The sequence below is a fragment of the Orcinus orca genome, chromosome 11, assembly GCF_937001465.1.
Source record: "Orcinus orca chromosome 11, mOrcOrc1.1, whole genome shotgun sequence".
NCBI classification, from domain to species: Eukaryota; Metazoa; Chordata; class Mammalia; order Artiodactyla; family Delphinidae; genus Orcinus; species Orcinus orca.
The window spans coordinates 59,868,595-59,889,817 of record NC_064569.1 but is presented as its reverse complement, the minus strand read 5'-3'; the positions used below and the strand labels follow the sequence as shown (position 1 = coordinate 59,889,817).

Genomic DNA, 21,223 nt, shown 5'->3' with positions numbered 1-21,223 from the left:
GTTTCAAAAATCTCTGAATGAACAAGGAGAAATTAATATTTAAAATAACTTTTTTTGTGAATCCTTCATAAAATTATAAGTATTTTTAAAGCAATTATTTTCTTTTTTTATATTTTTTGAAATATAGTTGATTTACAATGTGTTAATTACTGCTGTATAGCAAAGTGATTCAGATATACATATATATTTTTTTTCATATTCTTTTCCATTTTGGTTTACCATAGGATATTAAATATAGCTCCCTGTGCTATACACTAGGACCTTGTTGTTTATCCATCTTATATATACTAGTTTGCATCTAAAGCAATTATTTTTCATGATCCCAGTTGGACCAAGACACTTGGAGATGTTAGACAAGTGATTGCAATGTTCTGTTACAAAAATAAAATTATGTCCTTAAAATTTAAGAAGTGTTCATTATCTCATGAACTTTAAAAAAAATGACATTTAATATGAGAACCAAGTCTTAATCAGTTGGAAACCCACAATACATACAGGGCTTTTTTAATCCCCAATATAGTACTTTCCCCCTGTGCCTCTGAAGCAAATCTGTATTTTCCAAATGTGGCTTATCATCAGATCACCTGAAACCCTTAGGACAAACTTGATTTTTGTGCCATATTCCAGATCTATTGAGTTAGAGTCTTCTGTGCAGAAGTCTGGGAAAAAGCAGCCACCTCCCATGCAATTCTGATGATGAGCAAATTTTAAGAAACACTGGGCTAGATGACCTCCAAGGCCCCTTTCTAGCTTCTGATTTCTGACAGTCTATTTTAGGAAAGAAATGTTAATTTTAATGTACCACATTTGTTTAAACTGAGTAAAATTTTATGGCAATTAAATAATCAAACTCCTTGCAAATTAAAAAAAAAATTCGTGTGGTAGCAGGAATAGAAGCAAAATTCTCAATTTAGTTTTGACTCTGATCATACATTTCGGTATGGTAATCAAAGAAAAAAATATGGTGATTTTTGTTTTGCCTTTAAAGCTAATTTTTATGTCCTTGAAAATGTGACTACCAATATGGCTGCACTTTCAGTGATAATTTGCTCTTTGAATGTTTTTCTCCTAAAATGCGGAAATCAGTATATATTGATATATGGGACAGTAACAGTTGTATTAGTTACAGTTTATTTAGTATTGTTTCCAATGAAATTTCTTTGATTGTTCATCATATTTAAATTCATCAAAATCATATTAGGTTACTAGTAAAATTAATTGTATTAAAAGTTTCAATTTTAATTTTTTACTAGTTTATATCTTAAAACACAATGTATTTTCAAACTGTTAATGTATGTGGCCAATAATATGTGAAATTGAAAAGGATATAGTGTTTCTACATCTCCCCTAGCTAACTACAATAAAATCTCTTCTAGTTGAAAACCTACCGCACATTCTATCCACCCCCTTCCCAACCAATACAGATCCTCAATATTTTCACAGACTTTTCACAAAAACTTCTTGTTTAAGTTATTATTGGTAATAGTCAATAAGTGATGCTTATTTGATAACCCCAAAACAATACACATAACTGAATAGCTGAATTCAAAATAAGAATAAAAATTATACCTTAGAACTCATATTTAACTACCGCTGAAGTCATTATAATAATAATCACATAGCAGCAGAAAAAGACATTTTTCCTCTTCTGCTAAAGAGAGTACCAGAACTGGAATTCTCATCATCAGAATGAAAACTTCTGTTCTCCATGGGTTAACTGTCAGCAGAAGAACAAAAGTTTCTACACCAATGAATTCACAATGTGTTGCATGATATCCTTGCTTACTAAAATAAGATGGTAAACCAGTAAATAATTTCACCTCTATCTTTAGGAACATCCCCCAGATCCATTTATTCAAGCAATAGATTGCTCAACTAGCCCCCTGTCAGCACAGTACCTTGCTCATTTGAGTAAATGGTTTTCTTTCCAGGACAACTGGGCAAACTTGCTTTCTTATCAAATAATGGTTTACTTACCAAAAGTGGCTCAAAATTCCCCTACTTGGTGTGTCCACCAATACTAGAGTATTATATCAAGGATTTTACTCAATAGGAAGGAGATTCCTTCTTTGAAAGATCTGCCTTAGACCATCCCAACCCAGACCCTAAACATTTTTTGAGGCATTCCTAAGATTCAGTCAAGAAGATATTCTCCCTTGCGACAGTAATGAACTAGGCTTTGCTTGATGAACAGTTGTTATGGGACTTTCTTTCTTTCTTTCTTCCTTCCTTCCTTCCTTCCTTCCTTCCTTCCTTTCTTTTTTCTTTCTTTTTTTATTTTTTGGTGTGTGTGTGTTCTTTTGGGAATCTGCGATTGACAATCTTCTGTTTTTTATATTAAAAAGTAATTTTTATTCTTATTGATTACAATAATACTTTCACATGAGCTATATAAATTGTTATCACATTCCATAAAAGAATACATTATATATTTTTGTTTTGGTGTTTAGACAGTCTGCAAAACTATTATGTCTAATTATGGTTCATTCTTTTTTTCAAATGATAAAATAATCATTAATATTAATTATAAGAAAGTATAGGAAGAAATTTTCTGACTTAATAAATTTCAAATTTTAATCTAACTTTAAATAACCTATTGTACTTATTACACACATACAGATCAAAATAATAATCAACATTTTGATTAGTGTTTAAGCAGAAACAAAACCTACAAGAATACCTGCATTGGATTCTGAATACAGTTTGTTTTCCTTTTTGGTGATTCTTTGTACTTTTACAATTTTTAATTGTTTTAAAAGTTTATTTTTTGTTATCTTTAAAGCTGGAGATAGAGGATGGTCTCAGGTCTATAAAAATATGATTATAAATATTCTACACTGATTGAAGTGAGCCTATATTTTCTTCTTTATGCATTTTGTATTTTATAATGTATTTGCAATGAAATAAATATGTGTAAAGTCTTAGAAAATTATAAATATTTAAAATGAATACATTTTAAAATGTATAAAACCTATAATAATATTTTAATGAACAGTTGAAATGTTATAAAACATGAAGAAAATTATTTTTTATGTAATAAAAAACAATATAGTTCTAACTTTTAATACAACATGGGTTCGTAAATAGATGTAGGTAAGTTTTGCTCAATGTGGTCTTTTCAATAATATTTTAATAAAAATCTTTGCAATCTATAATAGAAGATTTGAAAGTGGATATACATACTGAAACATGAACCTAATAATTTAGTCACAATAGTGATGGACTAATATTTCATTACCAGGGGATTTTACTTAAAATTGCTCATAATACATTACTTTGGCAATAGATATTGATGTATTAGAAAGTGACTCTCTTATGATGGGGCTAAATCCCCGGATAGTTAGGAATAATTGGTTTCCATAATAATAAATTTCATGCAGAAAAAAAATGACATCATTATTGTCTTTTTATATTGTATTAAGAGTAGGAAGACTTACATAGCACATTCATTCATTTAGTTAACACTATTTATTGAGTTACTACTGTGTTCACTGTTCTAGACACTTGGGAAACATATAATCAATCACAGATCTTGGACACCATTGTCAAGAAAAGTTAATCAGTCAATCTCAGAAAGAAATGGAAATTTTATATCAGCGAAATTGAGGATTATAACTCAGGAACAGCATCTCAGAAAGCTCCAAGAATTGTTCTGCTCATTAGAAGTCAAAGCACAGTTATATAAAATTTTTGAGAGGGCTCTACATTAAATGATGTATTACTGACAGTTTGCACAATCTAGATCTGCAAGTACAAAGTGGTGAGTCATCAGGGCCCTGGCAGTCCAGTGGTTAAGATTCCACACTTCCACTGCAGTGGGCATGGCTTTGATCCCTGGTCTGGGAACTAAGATCCCTGCATGCTGCGTGGTACAGCCAAAAAAAAAAAAAATCCCATAAAGTCGTGAGTCATCATGACAAGATCAAGGTGAAAAGTTATCTTTTAAGTTTTCTTGTTGATGCTGGGAGAATGTTGCTTTTTATGGTTGAGCAGGTATTTCTGCCGATGGACGATGTTTGCTTGATAACTCAGTGCACAGTGGAGGGGAGAGAAGAAGCCAAAGGGCAGAGAAAATTTTTTCATTTTAAAATTTTTCTTGTCTTGCCATAGAATATGAATTTTACTTTACACCATGCCGGATGAAACAGTGGAGAAAGAATTAACCCTTTACACAGTGTTTGCTACGTGTTAGGTACTAAGTGTTTTCCAAATATTAAGCCATTTATTCCTCATAACAACTGAAAAAATGGGCACTCATCTTCTGTATTTTAGAGTTGAGGAAACTGAAGCAGAAGCACAGAGTGTTTAAGAGCCTCTCTGCGGTCACGCAGCTAGTGCGTGGTAGAGCCAAGATTCAAACACTGAAGCAGCGTGCTTCCAAGGCTGTGTTCTTAAAAGCCATGCTGAGGTGCTTAATTTTTCATAGCAAATAAATGCTGGATTGTTGCTAAAGTTATTTTCTAAATTAAATATAGTTCTTAACCCCAAATTATTTTAGTGCCTATTTTATTCTTTAAATTGTTATACTACCATGTTGTATCAAAAGAAAATAAGCACAGAGATACATTAATTTTCCCTTGTCTCTTTCATAGAAGCTGAAAATTTTGTTGTGTGGTATCATTGAAACCACTTTTTTTTTTTCACTACTGTTACTTGCAAAGAATTTACTTTTCAAAAAAACCCCAGAGAATTGTATCTTCTCATATAACACTGTGGATCCAGCTTATTTTGTCTTTAACTGAAGTATACATTAAGTGCAGCAGAGAATTGTCTCGCTATCATTAACAGATATTAAAGTGAATTTTCTCAATATTACAGAAGGAGAGAAAGTTGCATTACTTGTTAATATATTGGCATAATCCCTAATTAAAAAGACCTAGGAATTATCATTATGTTTTGAAAATGATAAATTAAGAAAAAAGTTTTTCCCCATATAAACTTACATACTTATTAAAATATCTCAGGTTATCCCGGTTGTGCAAATATGGTTCATTTATTGTGCACCTGTGGCTTACACTGTGCCTAGGGGAGTTCTAAGAAGATGGAGTTCCAAAGAAAATCACAATTTCCTGTAATCTGAACTCTGCTCAGAGTGCCCCCTACCATACCCAGCCCATATTCCTTGCAGGTCTCTTTGTTGATAGCTCTATTCTGGGAACAGGCCCTGTACCTAATTTCTTTTAGGCAGTTAGGGGGAATTAAGGTTAAAGTTTCTCCTGAGTCTTTTGGGCCTTGATTGTTTTCAGCTCAAAATAATCCTCATGCCAAAGAGACCCATTTTGGGGTGGCAAATCCTACTCCCTTATACAACACATTACCAGTTTGAATTACATCTGATCCTGCAGTTGGGAAGGCTCTCTCTCATTTGCAACTGCCTCTCACTTGTACTGGGAAAGGTTTTAGATTATCAAGTCCTACATTTCACATCTCAGGGAGTGGATCCCCATTTTTTAAATCATTACATATTTGTTACTAAAACAAAGATGGCTATTTTTTCCCACTGGCTGAAGGATTAAAACTGCAAAAGAGACCCCAGAAGTCAGACCTGCCCATTTGTCAATGAACCCACACAGTAGTTTAAAAAAATTATTTAAATTGATTTATCAGTTTGAAGGTGGAGCCCAATGTGACGAGTCAAAACAAGTAATGACCAGTCTGGATAAATGAAGAGAAGCTTAGAGAACTATCATAAATTAAACTATCATAAAATTAAAGGAGAAAACATTCCAGCATTTGGAAATGATTTTTAAATCTTATGATTTAAAATTGAAAAAGGGAATGGCTCTTGCTAGAAACTTGACTGGGTAAAAGAATAAATATCTTAGAGTACAGATGAAAAATACAAAGAAGTGAATAACTGAAAATGAAAGAGATTTAAGCATAATTATAATGGTTTATAGTTTCCTTTCATCTAAATGGACGATATTGTTATTGAATACTTCAATTTAAGGGCCAAGTACGGATTTTCTAAGCAGGAGAGACTATAGAAATATAATGATAGCATGGCACTCAAAAATTCTAAATGATTCAAACGAAGCCCAGGGATTGAGAGTTGGACTGCTATGTAGTGTTTTAAGTGTTACTGTTGAAGTATGAGGATATCATAGTATAGTATGGTATAGTATACCATAGTATGGTATAGTATAGTTTGTAAGGACAAATATACCATACTGATGATAGTCAGGGAATACTTTTTTTGAAGCAAAGCTAAATCCTGAATGGGGAAAGCAACATAACCAAGTAAAGTGGTGATATTTACTTGGGAGCAAGACCCAAATAGAAGTAGTTTTTAAAACTCCCCAGGGGATTCAAATACAGCCAAGTTTGAGAAGGTACTACTATCACTTAGTGGAGAAGAGTCAAAATGTATAGCGAGAAATAGATCCTCCTAAATAATTTTAGAATGCCCTTTACTTCATTGAAAATCCTGGATGTGAACCATCTAATTAGAATCTCCATAAGTTCAAATTACTGTAGGTATTCTAATTCAATACAATTATTAAAAAAAAATAATCTAAATATAGCATACTCTCAGAAAATATTGTTTGCCCCTAAAAATACTTTTTCTTTCAATTATTTTTTAAAAAATGACCCTTGATACATGAAGTTTGTTTTATTTGACCTTTGTCTGGTTTTCAACTTTTTCACTGGCTAAGTTTTAATTAAATTGAAATGAAATTTTCAGAAGCACACTTGATCCAAATTCAAATGACAAAACAAAACTATAGTTTTTAGTTACCCTCTCAGTAGTGACAAATAAACAATAATAAAAATAAATTATAACCTCAAAACACTAAGCACCACCCAAACAGAATGCGTTCCAACTGTAACAATAACAGGTATGCTCTGTATAGGTATGTACCTGATAAAATATAGCCTTTGCAAAGATAGTGCATTAGGCTTGCCAGAATTGCATTTTTCTGAGCGAGGCCTTCTTGATTCTTTTAAATGAAGTGGGACAATAGTCTCAGAACAACTAAATATAGAAAAAAAAACCCACAGGATTTTTACTCTCTATTTACTGTCAATATTCATATTTTGCCTACACTCTTTTCAGTCTGTGCTGCAGCATTGTTGTGAATGTCTAAGAATTCTTAGATCTTTTAACTCTTACCACACATTTGGACACAGAAGGCTCTGACCACAATTTACAGAACAGCTTTGAGGACTAGACTGAGAGACAATTTCACAGGATGAATTGTAACTTATTTTGGCTTTGGCAGATCAGTTTCTGTTCTCTATTTGAAGCATTGAAAATAAATAAGCATAATTTCTGGACAAAAAGAGTACTCACAGGGGTTTTACAAACAGTATATTTTCTTCCTTTATTGCACTGTATGACTTACATTAGGAATGAACACAAAAGTCTTGACATAATTTGATAGTCACGATATATTAATTTATTTTTTCTTTCTAAAACAAAAGATAAGTACAATGAATTCTGCAGTGGAAATCAGGTCCATACAGAAATTTAGCCAAAGGTAACATTATTGGACATAACATTGTGGGTATGGAAATAGAAAGTTGTAGTGCCAAATACTTTGAATCCTCTTTAATTAACATTATAATCAAAACTGTAATGAGAAGTAAGAAGCAGAGGATAATGTTAACACGGTGCTTTTGAGAATGTATAAGAGGGGAGCCAGTCATTAATCCTCTTCTGTATCAAAAAAGAACCTGAAAAATATTTACAAATCAGGTACCATAAAGACACAACAAATAAGTAGTTTAGCCAGGGTGTTGACAGTGCTGAGGACACTGTTTAAAAAAGAATTATGCATACTGTATCCCCTGTGATGGTAAAATTGAGCTTTGGCATGCTATAAATAGAAAGGTGGGATTGCACAGTGGGTGAGAGCACATGACCACTGGAGCCAGATGAATTGGGCAAAAACCCAGCTCTACCACCAACCAGTTTTATGACTTTGAAGCAAGTTAGTTGATTTATTTATGCCCTAGTTCCCTCATGTATAAAATGGAAGTAAAATGGAATAAAAACACCTGCCTCAGAGGATTGATGATGATAAAGTATTTAGAACAGAGCCTGCCCAGTGTAAGCAGTATGTAAAGGATTGTTTTACTATTTTTTAATTGCTGAAAAATGTGAAAAGTTCTGTATATTCTTCTTTAACTACAAAAAGTCAATAGTTATTTGGGTGGAATTAAGTCTTACCCTTGAGGTTAGGATAGCTTCTAAGCTTGTTTTACATGTTTGTTGCAGGGAATTGTGTTACACTCACCTTAAGAATGTGTAGAAAATTATGATTGATAAATTATATTTGTTGCAGGAAATTGAATTTCCTTGTGTAAATTGTAAAGTACACACCAGCATTATTGTGATGAACTTTCTGTCTATGACCTCTAAAACACCCCTTTCTATTTGTCACAATATTTTTCCTGTTTATCAGAATGCATCATATTTTGTCTTGACAATCTTAGCTATGTACCCAGTGGAAAAATAAACTGATTGTAACCTACTGAGTCCTAAAATAAATGTGAAGCATGTTTTTTTCAACGTGAAGAAATAAAGATGAATATAACTTGGTTTTGCTGCTAATAAGCTTATCTTTAACCTAAGATTTAATCTGCACTACTACTACTACTTATGTTTAGCCATGACCCTGATAGGGATAAAGGGATCATACATCTCAATTTATACCTGTTTTTCCTGGCATAATTAATATGTCCCCTTCTGCATATTTCAAAGTTTTCCCAGTTTGGATAATAAATTATATGGTCACCCTCAATAATGGATACTACCTACCCAAAGGCTCTTTCAGTAAAATGTGGTTCAGGAATTGGACATTAAGATAATGGACATGGTTGATCTAAAGTAATGACTGATTTAGCAAGAGGCCAAGTGTTGTCATCTGATGAGATGCAGGAATATGGCCCCCTCATAATGATCTGTCCCTGCACTGATGCCTGAACTCCACCATAGAGATTTATTTCTGCTGCCTATTTAAGACAGGAAGAGAGATAGAGACAGAGGGAGAGAGACAGAGAGACAGAGAGAGATCACTTTTATGGTATTCCAGCCAAAAATTCATAATCAGAATCCAATATGAGGAAACCTCAGAAAAGGCCAGTTTGAGGAAAGTTCTATAAAATAATTAGCCTATAGTCTTTAAAAAGACATTATTGGGCTTCCCTGGTGGCGCAGTGGTTGACCGTCCCTGGTTGGCAATACTTCACATGTGTTGTTACATTTCATTGTTGGGATACATATTAAGTGTGTTCCTGTACGATTCCAATGGGAAGAGACACCTAGAAGCTTATATCTGGCTTCTCCTAGACTTTGTCCTATGTGCCTTTTCCTTTTGCAGATTTTAGTAAGTATCTTTTCACTGTATTAAACTATAACCATGAATATAATAGCTTTCCTGCATCCTGTGAATACTTCTAGAATCATCAAGTTTGAAAGTGGCCTTGAAAACCCCCGACACAGTTCCTATATTGGAAAAAATTGCTATGAAGAACATTACTAGAATGATTATTGAAACTGGAATATGGATTGAAAATTAGATAGAAATATTATATCAATGTTAAAATTTCTGAATTGATTACTGTGTGCAAGAGATTATCTTTGTTATTAGCAAATGCACGTTGAAGTATAGTGGGGCCACGGGGCAAGATGACCACAACCTACTCTCAAATGCTTTTTTTTTTTTTTGTATATGCATAAGTAGAGAGAAGAAGAAAGCAAATATGTCAAATATTAAGAATTGACAGATTTGAGTAGAAGGCATATGGGCACTCTTTGTATGATTCTTGCAATTTTTCTGTAAGTTTCAAATTATGTCAAAATACAAAGTTAAAAACTTCTGCAAAGGATTATATATATACATACATATGTGTGTCTATGTGTTTAATCTTCATTTATAATTTAATGTGAATTCACTATCTGAGCTTTCTAAATATTACCCAAGGACTGCATTTAATAAGTAACTAGAAGGTAGAGAAAAAGTTCAATCATTTAACAGACAATTAAATGATTGGGCAGCTGGATGTTGACCTTAAGGTGGAAATTGTCACTAAGAAGAGAAACAGCAGGATTGAATAGAGATGTCAGTTGTCAGAATGGATATGTGGTCTCTGATAAGGTGGGCCAAAGATAAATTGGCAGACCCTGGGATGGAAGCAAAGATTTGCAGGCTAAGTTGGCGAAGACAATGGTGACTATCCAGTTTTCAGTTAAGCATGGGTTTCAGAGAATATGATGACAGTGATCCAGATATGCAGATTGGTGGTGTTGGAAAGTCTAGGATGGGATACAGAAAAGGTTTCCAGACAGGTGGCAAAACGTAGGTATAGGGAGTCAGGGAACAGGCAATTTCTAAGGAATCCAGACTAAGTCGTAAGTATCATATAAATTTGGAAGAAATTACCAGACATCCAATGGTGGTGAAAGTTTAAAAAAAAAAGAAAGAAAGAAAAGAAGAAAGGGACTGCAGGCTTCAGAAATATTGGTAAGAAGAGAGAACAGTATTAGGACCTAGGTACCAATTGATGGGATAGATGGAAAGGAACCTAATCAATTCAGTAATTAAGTTTATTGAGGTACAGAAACCCAACAGAATTGATAATATGAAATGCTGAACAATCAACTGTTGGCCTAGAGCTTTTTAAATAGAGGTTCCCAGCTGCTGAGAAGGGACAGAGTTTGCAGGTGGGAATTAAGTGGTCCCAGCTGGGAAATTTGGAGGACTTCAAGAAGAGAGTGCCAAGCAGTCACTGCAATTACTTTTTCCAAAAAAAAATTTCTATGACTGCCAAATTAAAGAGGTGCTAAAGAGGAATATGGAAGAAAAATGCATTTGGGATTCATACAGATCTGCATGTAAAACCTGTCTCTCCCACTTACTGCCTATGTGAACTTTATCAAACCTCATAATAGTATCTAATTCAGAGGACTAATTTTAGAAATAAAATAAATTAAGCAAATATGTAAGCTTTTGGTCCAGTGCTTGGCACAAAGATTGCACTTAGTAAATGATAGATTTAATTATTATGGGTGGAACAAGAGATTGCATAATATTCTATCTCTTGCTGCCAATTGGTAAGTGACAGAGGTAGACATACTCAGATTCCTAGCTTCATTGGCCAATATTTAAAACAAAAATGAAACAAAACAAAACAAAATAACCAACAGGTAAAATAAAAGTCTTCTTGTGATACAAAAGCTCTGCATAGTGGTAGCCTGCTTCTGAAGTTTGCTTTCCCAATGAGAGATGGGTGTACACATAATGCTGACTTTAAGGTCTACCAGGTGGACTGAGAGTTAAAGTTGGCTGGTGTCTCAACTGTTGTGGGAGAACTTAAATGTAAATGAGATCTTACATTCTGCAAATTTGAGGCCCACATACTGCTGGGAGGAAAACATTAAGCCATATGATAATGAAACTATATTGAAGCCTCCAGTTGCAAATGCCAAAGAATGTCATTCATATTTACACTGGGCCTAGAATCTCACCCAGCTGGGAATCTGACAGAAATATGAATTATATATAATTGAAATATGTAAACTGTGGACTGAAAGTGAGAGCGTAGAAAAATTATTACAAAATTAATTCCACCACAATTATATCACCAAGTAAACAAGGTGTTTTTTTAAAATATTAGCACTTTATTTTCTTGTTCCATTTCTTCAACTCTTTATTTTCATAATTGTCTATTTGTAGTCGTACAGAAAATAATCTATTAAAGCTGGAAAATATTTCTGTGTGGATAATTTACTTTTGTTCACTTTATCTCATTTGATTTTTGTAGCAACTCTTTGAGTTGTGAAGGGCATATGATATTCCCATTTTGTAGCTAAAAACCTGAAGTTCAGAGAGTTCATAAGAATTGCCCAAGGTCACACAGCAGATAAGCCAAATCTGGAATTGCAATTTCTCACTCCAAAAGAAGCATGGTTTCTAATTCATTATTCTAACAAAATTTCTAACAGCTCAAGGCAACATTCCTAGGATGACCCTAGCCCTCCTTAAGTGCTTGCCTAAGGAAACTCAAGGCTGTCAAAGGAATTTACTGTTTGTTTCAGCCCACACCAGAAAATAAGGCCTCATCTCCCAGTCTCTCTATGGAGGGTAGGAATCTAATTTAGATAAATGCCAGTTAGCACATGGGTTTCACAGGGACCAACATGCCCTTCCTGCATTTTGTAATTTTTCACTTGCCTGACTTTTCTGAGACTCCACTCATCCCCTTCCCCATTTCTTCATCCTCCCTTTATAATAACCAGTCTTCTCTATAAAGGTCAAAGTTGAGGTCAGTTCACACTGGACAGACTGTTCCCTACTGCAGTAGTGTCGTGCTGATTAAAATCTGTCCTTATCACTCTAACTAGTGTTCAACTTCCTTCATCTTTGACAATAACCACTAGATTGAGAAGAATTAAAAGCTTTAAATATATAAGCATACCTTGTTTTATTGCACTTGGCTTTACCGTGATTCAGATACTGCTTTTTTTTTTCCCAAACTGAAGGTTTATGACAACCCTGCATCAAGCAAGTCTATTGGCACCATTTTTCCAACAGCATTTGCTCACTTTGTGTCTGTGTCACATTTTGTTAATTATTACAATATTTCATTAATATTATATTTGTTATGGTGATCCGTGATCAGTGATCTTTGATGTTGCTACTATGACTTGTTCAAGGCTCAGATGATGGTTAGCGTTTTTAGCAGTAAGGTATTTCTTAATTAAGATAGAAAGCAAAAAATTCATGTGTCTCGCTTTAGTGCAATATTCACTTTATTGCTGTGGTCTGGAACCTAACCGGAGATATCTTTGAAGTATGTCTGTATTAAGTGTTGGTAAGGATAGAATCCAGTGAAAACACTTCTACGCCGCTGGAGGACTATAATTTGTACTATAAATTGGACAGTTTTCAACATGTAGTAAAGCTGAGAGTTCTTACCCTGTGACTCAGCATTTCTTTTCCTGTCCTTTACAGACCTCCTTACCAGGATAGTTACCTAGAAAATACTGTTGCACACAAGCATCAGGATGCTTGCATAAGAATACTACAGGTGGGGCTTCCCTGGTGGCGCAGTGGTTGAGAGTCTGCCTGCTGATGCAGGGGACACGGGTTCGTGCCCCGGTCCGGGAAGATCCCACATGCCGCGGAGCAGCTGGGCCCGTGAGCCATGGCCGCTGAGCCTGCGCGTCCGGAGCCTGTGCTCCACAACGGGAGAGGCCGCAACAGTGAGAAGCCCGCGTACCGCAAAAAAAAAAGAGTACTACATGTGGGAAACATCTAGATACAAACTAGATGCATAAAAACAGAGGGAGAGACAAAACATGTCCAGTGCATTCATAATATTCATACAATGGAATATTTTATAATAATAAAAGTAAATGAACCACAGCTGCATTTATCAATATTTGTGACTCTCACAAGTATAATATTGAGCAAAACTTTAGAGAATTCATGCAATATACCATTTGTATAAATTTTAAATTAGTCGCCAAAAGAACAATAATAATAATAATATAAAGTATATAAAGAAAATAGAGGAATGGCAAGAAGAAAAAAAAGGAAAAATATTCAGGATGCTGGTCCCTTCAGGGCAGGAGGAGGAATCCAAGAAGAGATATATCTTAACCTGGGTGGTAGATACAGTAGTCTATTATGATATGTTTTATAAAGTGTATAATTATATATGTGTATGCTCAAAATGAAGTTAAAGTCATAGGTCATAAATTTTAAAAATCATAACCTAATATTCATAAATTATGAAAATGGGATATTTCTTATATACTTGTTTTTAAACTAAAGTCCATACCCCAACACATCAGTTCTGAGCTCTCAGCAAGTTCACAAAATCTTTGTAGTAAGCAAAGTCTCCCCCCCACCCACCCATCCTCATTGAAGAATGAATGTTTATTCTCTGGAAAAGTTGAACTTCAGGAGAGATTATGGACACAGGGAGAGAATCTTGCTGAAAGCAGGAGGATTTAACAAAAATGTGTATACTGCACCAAGAGAGTCTGACTCTGAGAACAGAGATAACTAGGAGTTCATTGTCCCCTCATTCCCCTTGTCCTTCATCCCAACTCCTGACTGGCAGACCTGAAGATTCATTTAAAGAAAAACTGAACAGTATAAGAACACACCTTACTAACAAACCCTTTCAGGAAATAAAAAGATCACTAGATGACCCTACAAGAGTTTGCTATAGTGGCTTACTCTTAAATATGAGGGAACAGCCAAGTATTTTCAGACCATGAGGAAATTCTCTAATATTAATAAATGAGATTTTTAGAAAAAGAAAGACACTCAAAGGAATTGAAGAATACAAAAGTACTGAGGTTGGGCAGGGGGAATGTTGATCTAAGCTTATTTTTTCATATATATTTTTTCATAAAGTAAAAGGTAAAAATAAAAGGTAGAAATATTGGAATATATATATATATATATATATATATACACACACACTGCAATATATATATGCTCCAATATTTCTACCTTGTATTTGGGGATTAAAAAAAATGACTTTGGCATTTAAAGAGAATTTAATAAGTTTTATCGTTCATTATTTTAAATCTTATTCATTCTACTGATGAAATTTATTATATGATTATATTAGGAAATTTTAATACCTTTATATACTAACAAATTTAGATTTATTTTAGATTATTTTGTATCGCTTAATACCTTTACTATCCATCTTGTCATTCATTGATTTTCAGATTTCAAATTCATATTTGTCTATTACTATGAATTTTGATTCCTCTTTTGTACAGGCTATGTCTTCTTACATCATGATGATGTACTTTTTTTTTTTTTTTTGTAAATTTTCTTTAGTTTCTTAATAGTAAATAATTTTCAGGGCTTTCATTTCCTCTATGTCTCCAAGGTGCTCTTTCCTTCCTTTGCCTTGTAGTAATTCTTCCTAGGCCTGTTGTTTATTTTTGGCTCTATATTTGTCCTTCATATTCCCAGCGAGGCAGAGATTCAGCTAAGCTCGGCATGTTCTGTTATTCAGGTTGTTCAGATGGATTTCTGTTCCAGTAGTTGTTTCTTTTTTTTTTCACAGTAGGCTTGTTTCATTTCTGTGTAAGACTTGCAGCTGGACAGCATGTTGATAATCACGTGTGACCAAGTATGCCTTAATGTCCTTCTCAGGTTGGCTAACCTTTAAACACGCTTCTTCCTGACTCTTGGTTCTTGACGTCCCTTTTCTTACAGCATTTACTTTAGAAAGCTTGTAATTTTAAATCTCTTCTCTGCCCTTTGGAGAAACAATTGTTTTTAAAGGCCTCTTGACCATTTTACAACCCAAGAATGTCTTTCTTAAGGACCTGGGAGCCATCTCTTTGAAATGTAATAATCAAGAAAGATAGCTCCCTACTTCCTGAGAGGCACCTTGCTCATAGTTGGAAAAGTACCTCCTGTCATGAAAACATGACAAAGTTTACTTTTCCTTAGAACAAGGCCAGTTTAGCAAACACAGGTGGCCTGTGATTCCACTGCCCCCACTCCCCTCAGTTCTTAATATTCACCAGCCCTTTGGTGCATTGGAGTTGAGCTCAGGACTCTCTCCCTTATAGCAATAATCTGGAATAAAGCTTCGCTTGCCTGCATATCTTTGGTATGATTTTTGCTTCGACATGTGTTATGACTCAGTTGTCCTAAGCTTTCATGTAGAAAGGTTATGCTGACTTCAGAAGAGATGGTCACTAACTATACAGAGCTATGTACCTAACTAAAACAGAGCTATACACAAGAAGTATTTGAAAAAAAACAACCCCAGTAGACATGGCTCCCAGGCTTTTATTTCTTGTTTTACTTTCCTATGTTTGTTTGTTTCTTTTACTTTTGGCCTGTTTATCCTCAGGATGAAATGCAGCTCTCCACTTTTGTCTCCCTTATCATATAATCTCTGAGTAGATGCAGAAAGAAGTATTAAGTTAGTGGGAGAAGAATTCTCTAACTTCCCCCTAAAGCTTCAGCTGTACAGTAAAGAGATTAAAAAAAAAAATCTCAACTTTCTTTTCTTCTTTTTATTCCTATTTAAATTTTTAATTTCATAAATCATCTCTAAAGAGAGGAATTGCTGCATATGCTTAGTCTCTAGGACATTCAAACATGGGGATTAACACACATCAATTTATTCCCTGCTGTTGTAAGTACGTGGGACACTTCTTACAAATTAAGAGAACTGAAAATGCTCTTGAGAGGTCTGATTTACACTTATATTTAAATCAAAGAAAGCTGGAATATTTCAAAGAGAGAAGTAGAATTGTAGTGGTTCCTGGCTAGGAACAGGAGATCATTTCGGATACCATTATAATTATACCAGTGAGTTAATAAAGGCTTTAACTAAAGATTGGAAATGTAGCTGAATATAATAAGATAGTTTCAAGAGGCTTTCGGAGATAGATTTGGCATGAATCTGTGATTATGTTTGGTGGATGAGGAAGAAGGGGGGAATAATTATGTCTAAACTTTCTATGTTGGGTCATGGTAGATGATCATGAACAAAACAGGAGTCCGTATGTGGTACATTGGAAAGATAATTTGTTTCTAATCTTGGATCTGCCTCAACAAATTGTATGACCTTATAAAAGTCTATTAAAACCTGGAGTCTCCAATTCTTCATCCAGTTTATCTTGATATTCCTTTTCAGCAGTAAATATCTAGTGTTCTTAAGGTAAATCAGTCACCTTTATGTTGAATGATCTCTTTCAAATCGTTAACAGGCACTTATATCAAGCATCTATTGTGGTTGTTATATAACACTGAGAATTAAGAGAGATAGAGAGTAAAGACAGTATATGTATAAAGACAATGGAAGAATAACCTGCACAATGCATTTATAAATTAATAAAGCAATATTATTTAAATTCTAGTATTTATGTTATAAGAAGGTTAATACTATGGAAGTTTAATCATTGCAGGAAAAATTAATAAAGAAGTCATCTTCTGCATAAAAATTACCGTGTAACACACAAAAAGACTGCTTCAAAGTTGCCAATTGCAAAGAGATTATTTAAGAACTGAGATACAGAGAATAACAATGGCAACACATTTTTTAAGTTTAGTGTCTGGTAAAGAGAAGGCCACGTTTTAATTCAGACATGTCCGATTCCAAAACGCATGCACTTTTAATCTATATCCTTGTTAGATCTTAGCATTACATAACCTATTTTCAGTAATGAAAGATTGTTGCTTTCTTACTTGAAGCATAAAAAATACATTGGCCCTAATCTAAAAATAATGTGCAACAACTATTTCAGATGAACTAATATATTACTTCAAGATATTGTCTTGTCATGAAAGGTTTTGAAACAAATATTAGAAAAAAAAACACCCCAAAACTCCAGTTGAAATGTATAAGAACTGAGTTATGCTGCCATCTAGTGGTCATTTTGTTGCTGACATTCCTTGAGTACCAAAATAAATAAATTTAAAAATCAAGGGAATTAAAGATTTGTATATGTGCAAAAGGTAGGCTAACAAAGCTAATAAATAGGCCAATGTAGATTTATATAGTTAATTCCATACAACTTGAGATGAGGGTAAAAATATAAAATAATCATGAAATAAAAATATTAGTGAAAATTTTTATTATTCTAAAAATTTTTCTTCTTAAAAGCAGAAACTGCATTAGTTTACATAGAAACTTAAGTCCTTCAGTAGAGTTTCCACACATTTCATTTTGTGGATTCTAGGGGTTTTTTTTTGGTCTTATTACTTAAAGTACATATTCTTTATAACTTACATGTAGTCTCAGTTCAGAGAGATTATATTTTAGGGAGACATATCTTTCCACCTAAGCTGGAAGTGAGAATAAGAGATGAAGACAGTTGGATAAAGAGAGGTGATCTCAAGAATGTCACGGGCAGAGGAGGACGCAGCATGGAAAGTGGAGAACAAAGATTTGTTCTTAAGGTCAATTGTGCTCAGTGTTTTAAGGAGCTCAATAATTGCTGGGGAAACTTTAAGAAAACATTCAATGGTAACCAAGTAGCGGAGGTCTCAAAGCATTTTACACAGTTTGGCATATTACACAAAATAAATATACAGGGTTTTAATTCCAAACAGTCATATCTGGAAAAACTCTAGGAATATTAGATATTGATTCTCATTTATGTGTGACTCTTAGATGAAGATAAAGGTCTATAGGCTTAAAGGCTTGAGGGTAAAGAGTACTAAGGACAGAGAAAAAAAGATTCTACATTCTAAAATGCATTCATTTACTTGTTCAGAGAGTTGAAATCACTTAGATAACATATGAGATGCTAAACCATGTGTTAGGTAGTGTTACATACTAAATTCTCCCAGCTCTTAAAAAATTTATAATTAAATGACAGAGAAACACACCTATAAATGATTGAATATGCTAAACGTGGAGCACATAAACAGAAGACAACTTTTTTTTTCTCTTATCATTGTGCACACACACACTCTGCTGCATCTCTCTTCCCAATTTATTAGGGACATTTTTGGCAAATCATGACTCTCTGGTAATATGGGGGTATTAGAATAGCTTCATTGTTGGGTTTAAAAGTTTACCTCAAGATATAAACTAATCGAGGTTAAAACCTTACTATCTCATTTATTCCAGCAGTGGAGCAAAGATAAATTGAAAAATTGAGTCTGTCATCAGACAAGATAGATGTGTTTGAATAAATAAATCTTTGTACAATAAAATTCTACAAAATATATATTAAAAGGAAAACAACAGAATGGGAGAATTATGTCACCAATATTACTGTGAAGAGCTTATTTTTATTTATTTATTTATTTTTGGCTGTGTTGGGTCTTCGTTGCTGCACGCAGGCGTTCTCTAGTTGCGGCGAGCGGGGGCTACTCCATTGTGGTGCATGGGCTTCTCATTGCGGTGGCTTCTCTTGTTGCGGAGCATGGGCTCTAGGCGCACAGGCTTCAGTAGTTGTGGCACACAGGCTCAATAGTTGTGGCTCACAGACTCCAGAACGCAGGCTCAGTAGTGGTGGTGCACGGGCTTAGCTGCTCCATGGCATGTGGGATCTTCCCGGACCAGGGCTCGAACCCGTGTCCCCTGCATTGGCAGGAGGATTCTTAACCACTGTGCCACCAGGGAAGTCCCTGTGAAGAGCTTATTAACAAAATTATTAAAATTGGTAGAACTGTGTAATGAACAGGTCTAGATGCTCCTCCCAGAAGCGAGCAAAGACGTGGCCAGCTGGTACTCAGGGCCGCCAGGAGCCGTGGTCTGGCCTGGAGAGAGCCTCGGACCCATAATGAGTCAGAGTCCACACATCCCAGTTACCTAATGAGCCCACATCTGTCCCTTCACATGTAAAATGCATATAATTATACCTGCTTTGCAGGATTCTTACAAGGATAAATTAGAGGGCCTGTCACTATTGTGAGCATTCAAGAAATGGGATTATTATTATCATCAGAGGGTAAAAATGCACACTATTACTGGCAATTAAAGAAATGAAAATTATGACAATTTAAAGGTAACATGACATATCTATTGAAGTAGCAAAAAGATGTCCAAATTCAGAAAAGGACTTGAACAAGAATATTCATAGCAGATCCATCCACGATTTCCAAATCCTGGAATGAGCCCAGATGACCATCAGTGGATAAACAAATTGTGACACATTCACACAGTGGAACATTTCCCAGCAACAAAAAGAATGACTCGCTGATACATGCAAGAATGTGGATGAAGAGCAAAATCATCATGCAGAGTGAAAGAAGCCTTACCCAAACGATTTCCTACTGGATGATTCCATTTTTATGGAATTCTGAAACTCTAGAAAAAACCGATCTGTGGTAGAAAAAATCAAAATAGTGGTTGCTTTTGGAGGTGTGGGTCAGGGGTTGACGAGGAGGGGGCATGAGGGAATTTTCTGGACTATGGGAATGTTCTGTATCATGACATGGTACAGCAATTTTTTTAAATTAAACACTTCCAGCTAATTCTACATACAGGGATTGCAAGAAAACATAAATAAGAAGAAACATTTGGAGAAGAGGGATTGGCCACCACTCTACTGAATAGACCTCTGAGGTCCAGTACAGTAGCCACAACCAAACATGTCTGCTGAGCATTAGAATGTGGCTTGTCCGATGTGATATGAGTGCAAAATACATGCTGGATTTTGTAGAAAAGTAAGGTATGTCTGCAATATCATTTGTAAAGATTACAGTTTGAAATAAGAATATTTTACATATATCCAGTGAAAAAGTATTATTAAATTGGTTTTACCTATCTCTTTTTACTTTTATTTATGTGGCTACTATAAAATATAAACTAACATGTATTATATTTCTATTGGACAGTGCTGGTCTAGAAAGTAATCTCCTGGCTGGAAAAGCCAGAATTTTCAGCCCTTAAAGAGGGATTGTTTCCTTATCCTCTGACCTGGGGATTTCTCTGTCTTAATGAAATGCTGATTGCTTTCCCTGTTTTCCCTCCCCTCATTTAAGGCCTCTACTTTGTTTCTTCCTCAAACTCACTCTAATTTCTCCTCAAGCCCAGGCTGCATGCAGTTACATCTTGGAATGTGTATTTTGACCTTAAACTCTAGAGAAGATCTTCTAACCTGTGGACACCTGTATTTTTCAGTGTTTTTAATTCCTGCTTCTGGAAAAGAGATTGTAGGAGATTCAGGAAAGTCTTGATGTGTTAACATTTTCCATCCTTGACATCGATGGAACTTACACCTATCTGAGACTAATGGAATGGATAGTTTAGCCCTTCAAGCATTAATTACAAGAATTCTGACCATTTAATATACTTCCTATACTAGATATATTTTCCCATTGCATTCCTTGGTAATGTTTTGCTTGCAAATGATAGTAAGAACTCTATCTAGCAGAAGTGTAAAAAAATTAATTACAAGGCTATTCGGATCCTGTAAAACAACAAAGTTGTATGTAAGACAGGCATACAGAAAAACCACAGGAAGAATCAGAAGATTTGGAAATTCATTAAAACTCTTTCTCCATTTTTAATATTTAATTCTCCCTCTCTTGTCTGTTAATTTTTTCTCTATCTCTTGACCGATTTTCTCTAAATGGCAGAAAACATGACTGTTAAGTCTTAAGGGGAAAATTTATTTTGGTTCAGTATTCTCCTACTATTCACCCAGTTTCAAAACTTCATATTTATCTCTAAATGTACATTGCTTCTGTAATGTAATTAACCTAACAATCTTCTTTATTCTTGCAGTTCCCCTTGACTTTCCATTCCAATTTCCACCATCCCA

The 21,223-nt window shown here is 34.5% G+C and overlaps 1 long non-coding RNA gene across 1 annotated transcript in view; it reads right to left on the bottom strand.

Moving 5' to 3' along the window:
- The window catches only part of LOC117197498 (uncharacterized), a 78,631-nt gene that overhangs the window by 1,650 nt on the left and 55,758 nt on the right, over nucleotides 1-21,223 (bottom strand). The gene's annotated exons all lie outside the window — the stretch shown is intronic.